The sequence below is a fragment of the Zingiber officinale genome, chromosome 1B (assembly GCF_018446385.1).
Source record: "Zingiber officinale cultivar Zhangliang chromosome 1B, Zo_v1.1, whole genome shotgun sequence".
Lineage (NCBI taxonomy): Eukaryota > Viridiplantae > Streptophyta > Magnoliopsida > Zingiberales > Zingiberaceae > Zingiber > Zingiber officinale.
In genome coordinates, this window is record NC_055986.1 from 2,460,350 (window position 1) to 2,474,499 (window position 14,150).

The following is a 14,150-nucleotide window of genomic DNA, read 5'->3' on the forward strand; positions in this document are numbered from 1 at the left end:
AAATCTCTCATCCTAGCCTGATCAGTATCATAATCCTGCACAAACTCAGCCACTTGACCTTGAAAATTCCTCGTAAACTGAAAATGATTTTGTACCTCCCTAAACTGATCATCAGATAAAGAGAAGCGCCCCTCCAACATTTTTCGTTGGGCATCTTACTTCTCATGAAGTGATTCTAGAGACGTACGAAAATCTGAAAAATCAAACCTAGAAGATCCCGTGCCATATGCAAAAGAATGCCTAGCAGACTCCATAAAATTAGAAGGCTGCGGGTGTCCAGATGACAAGGGCTCATGATGTGGCTCAGTGTCTCCAGGTATAGAAGGGTTATCCTCAAAATCTAACTCAGAAATTACCCAATTAGTCGGGTTATGAATAGTAGTCCGTTCAGGAAAAGGAAGGGGTAAAGGAGAACCACTCCTCCTAGGAAACGCGAAACCATTCTCATCCCGAACGATCATTTTCATAGCAAGACATGTATCAATGTCAATCATGTCATTACCATGAATTATTTCCAACCCATCAACATTAAGATTTAAATTATAAGCTATTCGGGTAATCAAACCACCAAAAACAATTGATCCCGATGATGCCCTAGCAGATCTTAATAAGGTTTGAACAAAATGAAAACCAGAATCAAATTCAACCTTATAAAGCATAGCCCATAAAGCAAAAAGCTCTATCTTTTTAACCACCCCATCACTCTCTCCCCTACCAAAAATAGTTTTACTCATGACTCTATGTAGATACCTAAAGATGGGGTTTTGCATATGGGAAGCCTTAGCTCTTGAAGGCTCATAAGGTTGATCTAACCCAGTTATTGTATTCCAAAAATGATTCCAATTAAACCTTGGATCAAACCTACGAGGGCTACTGGTGGTTAATCCAAAACAAGAATTAAAGTCACTAAATGCCCATAGAAATTCTTGATTCATTAGTCTAAATGAGATTTTTCCAAAATAATCATCTTCATTAGTAAAATGGACATCCAATGAACTTAAAAATTCCAAAACAAGATGAGGATATGTAGGCAAATGTGTGTACATAATATCACTCCAATCCAAAAACCCAATCATCAAATCTACATCTTCCTTAATTCCAAGCATATCAAGAACAGTTGGGTCCATATATCTAGTACACACTATCTTTCTATTGATAAGAATTGCAAATCTAGTTACTTGATCATCATTTCTAAACACAATATTGAATTCATTGTCATTACCTTCGTTGCGTGAAGTCCTTTTGCCTTTGCCCTTCACTGGTTGTTTTCCTTTGTCCCTTGATGGCTCCTTCTCTTTGTCTCCACTGGATCCACCACCTCTTTTGCGAAGTTTCTTCAAAATGTTGGACATCTTGATGAGTTTAGATAGGGGAAGAATTATCTAAGGTTGGAAAAATGGAACTCAAAGAACAAAACTTCAAAGAGCAAAGATCTTAGGTTAGGAGAACAAAAAGTCCAAGTCTTAGAGAGGAGGAGAATCCGGATCTAAGAGATCTTGAGAGATTAGAGAGTAGTTTTTAAGAGATTGGGAGAGAAAGAGATGTTTTGGAGAGTTGGGGGTGTGCGGAACACGGCCAAGATCTGGCCGTGTAAGGTAGAAAGAAGACTTTAATAACTCTCCTACACGGGCTGTGCAGATCCACACGACCTCCCCCTCTTCCTTCTCTGGATTCTTCACATGGCCGTGTCTGGGACACGACCTCTCCATCTTTCTTCTCGGAATTCTTTGCACGGTCGTGTTTGGGACACGGCCTAGACCTTTTTCTCCTCGGGATTCTTTACACGGCCGTGTCTGTATGAGACGGCCCAAGCACTTCCCTTCTCTGCTACCTTTGCCTGGCCGTGTATAGCACACGGCCGGGCTCTGTTTTGCACCTAACCTGAAAACAAAATCAAAAGAATGCATTAAACTAAAAGAAATTAAAATACAAATCAAAACTAACTAAAAGAACCCTTGGGTTGCCTCCCAAGAAGCGCTTGTTTAAGGTCTTTAGCTCGACCAAACTTGATCATTCACTTCTTTTCCTCGCCCTTGGAGGACAGATATACTTTTCGTTTTTGTTGGGAGATCTTCTCCCAACATCTTCCACCACATTGTCTCCTTCGTTTGGTGGCCTTCCATGAGGATGGAAATTCCATTCCTCAAGTTTATAAATGCTTGTCCTGCTACAAGCATTTAAAAGAGATGAGACATGGTTAGAGATATTAGATAAATCATATTCCAACCTTTCCTTACCAATTACCAAAGAAAGCTTATGATTTTTGACATCAATTATAGCTCCAGCTGTAGCAAGGAAAGGCCTTCCTAATATGATAGGAATCCTGGGGTCCTCTTCCATGTCCAACACGACAAAATCTGTGGGAATAACATTCCCATCCACCCCTACTGGCACATCTTCTATAATACCCAAAGGGTACCTGCAGGAATGATCGGAAGTTGAAGTGCCATAGTAGTAAGTTTAATATTTTTGAGACCTAATTTATTACAAATTGAATAGGGAATGAGGCTAACACTTGCCCCCAAATCACAAAAAGATTTTTCAAAAAATTCTTTTCCTATGTTGCAAGGAATATAAAAGCTCCCTGGGTCCTTTAGTTTTGGGGAAGTGTTCTTTTCCAAAATAGCACTACATTCCTCACTAAGTGCAATGGTCTCAACCTCTCCTCTTCTTCTCTTGTTTGACATGAGATCCTTCAGGAATTTGGCAAATCTAGGCATTTGAAGAATAACATCAATAAGAGGTACCTCTACACAAATTTCCTTAACTTTTTCTAAAAACTTGCCAAATTCTTCATCTTTCTTGAGTATTGTAAGTCTCTAAGGAAAAGGGATAGCTTTGCTCTGATGGTTTAGTGGAAGAGTCTCTTCAACCTCAATGGTACTCTCCTCATTAGCTTGAATCTGATTTGGTATAAGAGGAGAGAGCTCTTCTTCTTTTTGTATCCCTTTTGGAGCAGTCACTTGGGAGTCTCTCAAGGTCCGTCCTCTCCTAAGCTCAATTCTATTGCAATGCTCCATATGATTCACATCAGGTTTTCCTGGAAGTTGTCCTGGTGCTCTGGATGATGAGGAAGCTAGTTGGGCAATTTGACTATCCTGGATCTTTTGATGCTTTTCAGAATTATCCATTCTCTGAATGAGCTTTGCTAAATCTTGCTTCATTTCATTCTGACTTGAGATAATTTCTTTAAGCATCTTTTCAATATTTGACTTTGGTAAGCCTTGAGAAGATAGATGTTGAAAATTTTGTTGCCCAGCTTGAAAATTTGGTCTTGCCCCCATAGATGGTCCTTGATCTTGATTATTTCTGTAAGAAAAATTGGGATGGCTCTTCCTGTTGGTTGCTACTCGGAAAACCTAGAGGTTCCACTGTACAAAAATTTTGTATAAAGGTCTGAACCTTTTCCTAGCTACCATGTGTTCTTTTAAATTAAATTTTGGATCGCCTGCGGAACTTAACACGTTTGATCCAAAACTTAATCTATTTGTTCTTTTAGGTTTAGACTTGGATCTCCTGCAGAACTTAACACGTTTGATCCAAATCACCTAAGTTATTAATTCGATTAAATATTAATTTCCATAATTGGTTTCCAGTACTGACGTGGCGAGGCACATGACCTTCTTGGATATGGGAGCAACCACCACCAACTAGACAAAACCTTTTATGGAAAGCTAATATTTAATTTCCTAAAATAACTTTAGATTAACCAAAAAGAACAATCAAATCACAAGGGAAAAAAAAACTTAAGAACACTACATCGAAAATAAATTCGAAATACTAAAATCGTAAGCCTATTGTATTTGGTATTATTTCCATAAATAACTAGTATGATGCGGAAAAGGAAAAACTACTAGTTATACCTTCTAGAAAGACCTCTTGATCTTCTATCGTATTCCTCTTCTAACCTCGGACGTTGTGTGGGCAACGATCTTCCGAGACGAGAAACCACCAACCACCTTCTTCTCCTCCTAGCTAGGTTCGGCCACAACAAGGAAGCTTCACCAAGGATGAAGATTAAAACACCAACCAAGCTCCAAGAGATACTAGCTTTCTCTCCTTCTTCTTCTTCTTCTCCAAGTAGTATCCGGCCACCACAAGAGCTCCAAGCCAAGAGAAAGGTTCGGCCACCACAAAGAGGAAGAGGGGAAGAGAGGTTGGCCGGCCACCACCACCATGCTCCAAGGGATCAAAGCTTTCTCTCATTCTTCTTCTTCCTCTCCAAGTAGTATCCGACCACCACAAGAACTCCAAGGGAGATGAAGGATTCGGCCACCACAAGAGGAAGAGAGGGAAAGGATGTTGGCCAGCCACAATCACCAAGGAAAAGAGAAGAGAAATAATAAGAGGTTCACCTCATGAAGGCACCCTTACCCCTTCTTTTATATTCCTTGGCCTTGGCAAATTAGGAAATTTAATTACAATAAAATTTCCTTAATTTCCTTGACATGATTTAATTGAGAAAAATAAAATTTCCCCAATTAAAACATAATGGCCGGCCACATCAAAAGAGAGCAATTAAGGAAATATTTTTCCACAAGAAAAATTAAAGTTTCCTTATTTGCTTCCGGAAAAATTTTAAAATAAAATTTTTCCAAAATAATCTCTTCATGGTTGATCAAAAGAAATTTCCATAATTTTAATTTCTCATCATGTGAATAATTTTTAAAGAGAAAATAAAATCTCTCTCCAATCTCCAAATAAGGAAAGTGATCTAATCTCTCTCCTTTAATTCTTTTGTAGATCTTTTACAAGAGAGATATTTTAATTTTAATTCTCTCCAATAAATTATATCTTTCACATGAGAAAAATAAAAATAAAAATTCCTTTTAATTTAATAGGGGCCGACCACCTTAGCTTGGGTTCAAGCTAGGGCCGGCCACCCATGAATCAAGGCTTGGCCGGCCCTAGCTTGAACCACAAGTTAGCTTGGCCGGCCCCTTTATCATGGGTATGAAGGTGGATATAGGTGGGTATAGTACTCTATAAATAAGAGGCTACGATAGGGACCGAGAGGAGGAATTGGTTTTGGTCTCCCGATAAAATTAAGCATCCTGTGTTCGCCCCGAACACACAACTTAATTTTATCAATGATAATTCATTCCACTAGAGAACTATCATTGAACTACTACACCAATCCCAAATTATATTTTTGAGCTCCTTCTTATTATGAGTGTGTTAGTCTCCCTGTGTTTAAGATATCGAATGTCCACTAATTAAGTGAGTTACTGACAACTCATTTAATTAATATCTTAGTCCAAGAATAGTACCATTCAACCTTATCATCATGTCGGACTAAGTCCACCTGCAGGGTTTAACATGACAATCTTTATGTGCTCATCTTGGGGACATTATCAACCTAGTATCTCTAGGACACAGTTTCCTTCTATAATCAACAACACACACTATAAGTGATATCATTTCCCAACTTATCGGGCTTATTGATTCATCGAACTAAATCTCACCCATTGATAAATTAAAGAAATAAATATCAAATATATGTGCTTGTTATTATATTAGGATTAAGAGCACACACTTCCATAATAACTGAGGTCATTGTTTCTTTATAAAGTCAGTATAAAAGAAACGACCTCTAATGGTCCTACTCAATACACTCTAAGTGTACTAGTGTAATTATATAGTTAAGATAAACTAATACATAATTACACTACGACCTTCCAATGGTTTGTTCCTTTCTATCTTGGTCGTGAGCTACTGTTTATAATTTATAAGGAACCAATAACATGATCTTCTGTGTGTGACACCACACACCATGTTATCTACAATATAAATTAATTGAACAACTACATTTATCATAAATGTAGACATTTGACCAATGTGATTCTTATTTCTAGATTAAATGTTTATACCAAAAGCTAGGCTTTTAGTATACATCCTAACAATCTCCCACTTATACTAAAAGACTAAGCTGCCATATTTGCTACCATACATCTGATTCCCAACCCTTCATCATGCCCATCAAAAAATCTTGCCTTAAGGACCTTAGTGAAAGGATCTATAGGTCATCACCTGATGCAATCTAGGCGGCAACAACTTCTCCTCGTTTATACGATTTCTCGTATTGGGTGGTACTTGCGCTCTATTGTGTTTTACTTGCCTTATAGACTTATGGTTTCTTCGAGTTTGCTACTGCACCAATATTATTACAATAAATTGTAATAATCTTTGGACAAACTAGAAATCATATCTAAGTCTATCTTGAGGTTATTGAGTCATTTAGCTTTTATGGCTACCTCAGAGGCTTGCCATATACTAAGCTTCTATGGTCGAAACCTGAAAAACACCTATGTTTATCACTCTTCCATAGTTATGACTTTACCTCCTAAAGTAAACACAAAACCCTGAGGTTGACTTATTATTGTCCTTATCCGATTGGAAGTCAAAATCCATGCAGCCCACAGGGACCAAAATAGCTGCCTTGTAAACTAGCATATAATCTCTAGTGCATCTAAGGTACTTCAATATATGCTTTACTGCAGACTAATGTCCTTGTCTAGGGTTACTTTGATATCTGCTAACCATGCCCACGGCAAAACAGATATCCTGTCTCGTACACAGCATTGCATACATTAGGCTTCCCAGAGCCGAAGCATAAGGAACTGCCTTCATGTCCTTTATCTCCTTTAATGTCTTCGGAGACATCTCTTTAGATAAAGCTACTCCATGCCTAAAAGGTGAGAAACCTTTCTTAGAGTTCTGCATGCTTAAAATGAGTAAGGATTTTTCCGATATATGAAGCTTGGGATAAGTAAAAAATATTCTTTTCTTGCGATCCCTTATTACTTTGATCTCAAGAATATATACATTCTCCCAAGTCCTTTATATCAAATTGTTTGGACAACCATACCCTTACTTCTGACAACATTTTGATATTATTTCCAACTACCAAAAATGTTATCTACGTATAGTACAAGAAATACCACCACGTTTCCATCACACCTTTTGTATACACAAGAGTTATCCGGTTACTAAATAAATCCATAGGTCTGGATTACTTTGACAAACCGGATGTTCCAAGACCTTGAAGCTTTGCCTCAGTCCATAGACTGATTGAGCTTGCACACAAGATGCTTTTAGCCCTTTGCAATGAACCCTTCTGGTTGCTTTATATGGATGCTTTCTTCAAGACTTCCATTAAGGAATGTTGTCTTGACATCCACTTGCCAAATAGATAAAAGAATCCGGATAGACTTAAGCATGGCTACCAGTGAAAAAGTTTCCTTTTTCATCAAGCCTTGCTTTGAAAGTTTCTACCTTCCTGTCTATCCCTCTTTGCCTATTATAGACCTTTTTACACCCAAAGGCTTTTACACCATTTGGTGATTCTACAAGCTTCCAGATTTTATTAGAATACATATATTCTAATTATATTATTCATTACTCTTTGCCAAGATGCTGCATCTTTATCTTGAAGTGCTTCATCATATGTCTGGAGATCAGGTTCATGTCCTCCAGGGATTGAGTCCAAAAACTCTCCCAAAACATGAATCTTTTTAGGTTGCCTAACAACCCTCCCACTACGATGAGGCAGTTTCTGCAATTGTGTATCATTTGTGATACGTGTTGCAGTTTCCTTGTGGTATCTCATCTTGTACAGTTGATACTAGATTAGACATGTCCTTAATTATTTCCTTAAGAACAAATTTACTAATGGGCACGTGGTTTATTACATAGTCATTTTCTAAAAATCGGTCATTGATGCCAACAATGACCTTCTGATTTTTAAGACTATAAACCTACTTTCATTTCTCTAGGATAACCCACAAACAAGTGAATTCCTGTCCAACTTATCATTATCTCTCTTCAGCATATGTGCTGGACTACCCGAATCCGAATATGCTTCAAAATAGGCTTATGCCTATTCAGCAATTCTATATGAGTAGAGAGTTCTGACTTTGGAAGGTACTATATTCACTTCCGTTTCCAGAGTATATCCTTAAAATGATTTGGTAATTTTCTAAATAAATCATCATCAATCTACTTATTTCTATAAGAGTCCTATACCTTCCTTTTTCTACACCATTCAGTTGGGGTGTACGAGGTGCAGTTAGTTGGGATTGAATCCCTACTTCTGATAAGTGACTTCTATATTCTCCCAAGAGGTACTAGCCACTACAATCTTACCGTAGTGTCTTGATACTTTTACTTTGACATTTCTCCACATCAGCCTTGCACTCTTTGAACTAACAAAGAACTTAGACTTGCGGCACATCAAGTAAATGTATCCGTATCTCAAATAGTTGTCTATAAAATAGACGAAATATTTGAAACAACCTCTTGCCCGGATAGTCATAGGATCACACAAATCAGAATGAACCAATTCCTACATATCTTTTGGATCCATACCCCTTAGACTTAAAGGCTTCTTGGTTATTTTTCCTTCCAAGTAAGACTCGCAGGTCGGAATGATTTCCACTACTAATGAACCCAAAAGTTCATCAGCTACCAATGAATCTTACTCAAGCTAATATAACCTAGCCTTATATGCCAAAGATATAATTGGTTCATTTCCGAAGGTTGCTTTCTCTTAAAGTTAGAAGATGTGTTACTAATTTCCATTTGTTGCATCGTGAAAGTTATTGGATTTATAAATTGCCAACATACCAGAACAGATAACTTCCCTCTTTTCCTTAATAACAACTTTGTTATTAAAAGAGGTAGAATATCAAGTTCTTTGAATAGTTTAGAAACTGAAAACTAGTTCTTTCTAAACTTGGTACATAAAGACAATTACTCAAAAATTCATGTTTTATTCTTATCAAAAGATAAACATCTCCCACTGCAACAGCTGTCATTTTTACAGCAGTGCCCATGTGGATGGTGTTTTTATTTTCATTTAGTTGTCGGGTTTCCTGGAACCCCTGCAATAAATTGTAGACATGATTAATAGCATCTGTATTACAAATTGGGACAATTAAGTCTATTCTATAGTATAACAACTAGGGAATTGACTAATCATTTGAAAACCTAAGAATCACAAAATATTTGATCAAGGCCAACATCTCAAAATCCCCATGAATTTTGTATGCCACGATAGTGTGGACGTATACAAATTCTAAAAGGAGATTTTATCCATTTTATTATCTTGTCAACCTATGACAAATAAAATTAATAGTTGGTCTATCTTTGATCAAATATTTGGTCAAGACTCTAAATTTAAAATAATATTGATTCCTCTAACAATACTATTTAAATTTACCAACACCTCAAAACACCGTGAATTTTGCATGCCACGTTAGTGTGGACGTATACAAAATCAACATTTGTAAGAGGAGGGTTTTACCCATTAATTATTTTGTCAACCTAACTTTATGACAAATAAAATTATCTCAAACACCATTAATTTTGTATGTCACGTTAGTGTGAATGTATACAAAATCAATCATTTGTAAGAGAGGTTTTAACCCATTAATTTTATTATCTTGTCAACCTAGTTATTTGACAAATTAATAGTTGGTTTTCTTCGATCACACAAATAATAGCAGTGACTCCGATGGGGAGGATACTATTAGACGTGCCTAAGTGTATACCATTACTTGACACTAAGTCCATTAATAAGATTATGCCCCTTCCGTTGGGGAAGATCACACGCTCTTAATTAACTTCCTATAGTCATCCAAAATGGAAGTTTAATCTAGTGATCCACAAACAAGCTCATCCGTTATGGAGGAAGGCACTCAGAGCCAACGCGCAAGCTTGTTGCATCACTTATAAACCAGTAATGGAGACCGTGGAATTTATTTAAAATAAATCCCTCTCCCACTTAGTTATTTAAAGTGAGGAATTTTGCCTATGCTAGTCTACCTAACATACATACTAACAAGCACACACAACACAACATAAAAAGCAATAAATAGAAAAACTAATTTTTAACTATTATGGCTTTTATCTATTGCTGTCCTCCGTGTGTTGCCAAGCCTAATTGCTGCCATCTTTGGCCACCGCCACCGGGTCTAGTTGTCACATCCATCTTACTCCTTATTCCGCTGCGCCTCTGGTCCTCAAAAGGTTCCACGCCTTGCAAGATTCGATCCGCGACATAAATAGAATTTTACATTTTTCGATCCTATATTCCTCGGAGGAATGTACATGTAAACTAGATCGAACATAAAATAAAATTTACATCCATTGATCCTATATTCCATAAAAGGAATGTACATGTAACTAGATCAAAAAATAAAATCCTAATAAAACTAAATACAGCTCCTGCTGTATTTTATAATACAATCATGCACACACAAATAAATGCCCTTGACATGTCCAAGGGTCCAATCACACACATAATAACTAAAAGCCATAATAGTTGGAGCCTGCAACCAAAGAGTTAGCACATCCTACTATTATATTGCCTAAATTATGTATGACATGTGCATAATTATCCTAAATACCAAATACATAGAGGCAAACCCTAGCTCTGATACCAATTGTTGGTTGCTACTCGGAAAACCTAGAGGTTCCATTGTACAAAAATTTTGTACAAAGGTCTGAAGCTATTCCTAGCTACCATGTGTTCTTTTAAATTAAATTTTGGATCGCCTGCGGAACTTAACACGTTTGATCCAAAACTTAATCTATTTATTCATTTAGGTTTAGACTTGGATCTCCTGCAGAACTTAACACGTTTGATCCAAATCACCTAAGTTATTAATTCGATTAAATATTAATTTCCATAATTGGTTTCCAGTACTGACGTGGCGAGGCACATGGCCTTCTTGGATATGGGAGCAACCACCACCGACTAGACAAAACCTTTTATGGAAAGCTAATATTTAATTTCCTAAAATAACTTTAGGTTAACCGAAAAGAACAATCAAAACACAAGGGGAAAAAAAACTTAAGAACACTACATCGAAAATAAATTCGAAATACTAAAATCGTAAGCCTATTGTATTTGGTATTATTTCCATAAATAACTAGTATGATGCGGAAAAGGAAAAACTACTAGTTATACCTTCTAGAAAGACCTCTTGATCTTCTATCGTATTCCTCTTCTAACCTCGAACGTTGTGTGGGCAACGATCTTCCGAGACGAGAAACCACCAACCACCTTCTTCTCCTCCTAGCTAGGTTCGGCCACAACAAGGAAGCTTCACCAAGGATGAAGATTAAAACACCAACCAAGCTCCAAGAGATACTAGCTTTCTCTCCTTCTTCTTCTTCTTCTCCAAGTAGTATCCGGCCACCACAAGAGCTCCAAGCCAAGAGAAAGGTTCGGCCACCACAAAGAGGAAGAGGGGAAGAGAGGTTGGCCGGCCACCACCACCATGCTCCAAGGGATCAAAGCTTTCTCTCCTTCTTCTTCTTCCTCTCCAAGTAGTATCCGGCCACCACAAGAACTCCAAGGGAGATGAAGGATTCGGCCACCACAAGAGGAAGAGAGGGAAAGGATGTTGGCCAGCCACAATCACCAAGGAAAAGAGAAGAGAAATAATAAGAGGTTCACCTCATGAAGGCACCCTTACCCCTTCTTTTATATTCCTTGGCCTTGGCAAATTAGGAAATTTAATTACAATAAAATTTCCTTAATTTCCTTGACATGATTTAATTGAGAAAAATAAAATTTCCCCAATTAAAACATAATGGCCGACCACATCAAAAGAGATCAATTAAGGAAAAATTTTTCCACAAGAAAAATTAAAGTTTCCTTATTTGCTTCCGGAAAAATTTTAAAATAAAATTTTTCCAAAATAATCTCTTCATGGTTGATCAAAAGAAATTTCCATAATTTTAATTTCTCATCATGTGAATAATTTTTAAAGAGAAAATAAAATCTCTCTCCAATCTCCAAATAAGGAAAGTGATCTAATCTCTCTCCTTTAATTCTTTTGTAGATCTTTTACAAGAGAGATATTTTAATTTTAATTCTCTCCAATAAATTATATCTTTCACATGAGAAAAATAAAAATTCCTTTTAATTTAATGGGGGCTGGCCACCTTAGCTTGGGTTCAAGCTAGGGCCGACCACCCATGAATCAAGGCTTGGCCGGCCCTAGCTTGAACCATAAGCTAGCTTGGTCGGCCCCTTTATCATGGGTATGAAGGTGGGTATAGGTGGGTATAGTACTCTATAAATAAGAGGCTACGATAGGGACCGAGAGGAGGAATTGATTTTGGTCTCCCGATAAAATTAAGCATCCCGTGTTCGCCTCGAACACACAACTTAATTTTATCAATGATAATTCATTCCACTAGAGAACTATCTTTGAACTACCGCACCAATCCCAAATTACATTTTTGGGCTCCTTCTTATTATGAGTGTGTTAGTCTCCCTATGTTTAAGATATCGAATGTCCACTAATTAAGTGAGTTACTGACAACTCATTTAATTAATATCTTAGTCCAAGAATAGTACCATTCAACCTTATCATCATGTCGGACTAAGTCCACCTGCAGAGTTTAACATGACAATCTTTATGAGCTCATCTTGGGGACATTATCAACCTAGTATCTCTAGGACACAGTTTCCTTCTATAATCAACAACACACACTATAAGTGATATCATTTCCCAACTTATCGGGCTTATTGATTCATCGAACTAAATCTCACCCATTGATAAATTAAAGAAATAAATATCAAATATATGTGCTTGTTATTATATTAGGATTAATAGCACACACTTCCATAATAACTGAGGTCATTGTTTCTTTATAAAGTCAGTATAAAAGAAACGACCTCTAATGGTCCTACTCAATACACTCTAAGTGTACTAGTGTAATTATATAGTTAAGATAAACTAATACATAATTACACTACGACCTTCCAATGGTTTGTTCCTTTCTATCTTGGTCGTGAGCTACTGTTTATAATTTATAAGGAACCAATAACATGATCTTCTGTGTGTGACACCACACACCATGTTATCTACAATATAAATTAATTGGACAACTACATTTATTATAAATGTAGACATTTGACCAATGTGATTCTTATTTCAAGATTAAATGTTTATATCAAAAGCTAGGCTTTTAGTATACATCCTAACACTTCCATCCAGGGTTATAAGTATTTGAGTATGGGTTGTTCTGCCTTTGATTGTAACTCATGATTGCATCACATTGTTCCAGTTGATTGATTTGTGCAGTGATAGCTCCCAATGGACATGAGTCATTTGAGTGCTCTGAACTCCCACATACTTCACAAGATGTACTAATAGCATTGACCATATTATCACTAGTCCCCATATTCTCAAATTTCTTTGTAAGAGCGTCCAATTTTGCAGATAAAAGAGTGACTGCATCTACATCAAACTTCCCTGATGCTTTAATTGTTGGGTTTACAGAAGAATAGCCACCACTTCTTTCATTTGCCCATTGATGATGATTTTGTGCTACACTGTCAATAATTTCTTCAGCTTCATCTAAACTTTTATTCATAAGTGCCCCTCCAGCAGCTGAATCAAGGGACACTTTGGTATGATAGTTGATACCATTATAAAAAGTGTGCAACACTAACCATCTTTCCAACCCATGATGTGGGCATTGTCTGAGCATACTATTATATCTATCCCATGCTTCAAAAAGAGATTCTGAGTCAGTTTGCTTGAAGCTTGCAATTAAATTCCTCATATGAGCTGTTTTGCTTGGTGGATAGAATTTATCAAGAAACTGTTGCTCACACTGCTCCCAAGTGGTGATGCTATTAGGGGCCAAAGAATTCAGCCATTGCTTTACCCTATCTCTTAAAGAAAACCCAAATAATAATAATCTAACTGCTTCTGAAGGAACTCCATTCATTTTCATGGTACCACATATTTCATAAAAGACCTCTAAGTGTTGATTGGGGTCTTCATGAGGTCCTCCACCAAATTGGTTCTGCTGCACCATAGATATAATTACGGGTTTGATCTCAAAGTTATTAGCTTCCACTGAAGGTCTTGAAATACTAGATCGAAAACCTCTTGCATAAGGTGCTGCATAATTCTTGAGTGGTCTATTCACCATATTCAAATGTTCCTGTTCTTCAATTTGCCTTTGCAGAATTCTTCTTTTATGAAAAGTTCTGTCAATCTCAGGGTCAAAAGGAAAGAATTCCCCTGCAAAGTTAGATCTTAAGACATACAAGAACAAGATAGTGTCAAGAAATCTAAAGAATAAAAAAGAATAAAAAATGTAGAATTGAATTTGTACAA

At 36.9% G+C, this 14,150-nt stretch overlaps 1 non-coding gene across 1 annotated transcript; it reads left to right on the top strand.

Moving 5' to 3' along the window:
* Positions 1–13,483: 13,483 nt before the first annotated feature.
* Positions 13,484–13,589, top strand: LOC121994475. Its single transcript, XR_006115742.1, has one exon. It is a non-coding gene; the product is annotated as a small nucleolar RNA R71 (small nucleolar RNA).
* The last annotated feature ends 561 nt before the right edge of the window (positions 13,590–14,150 follow it).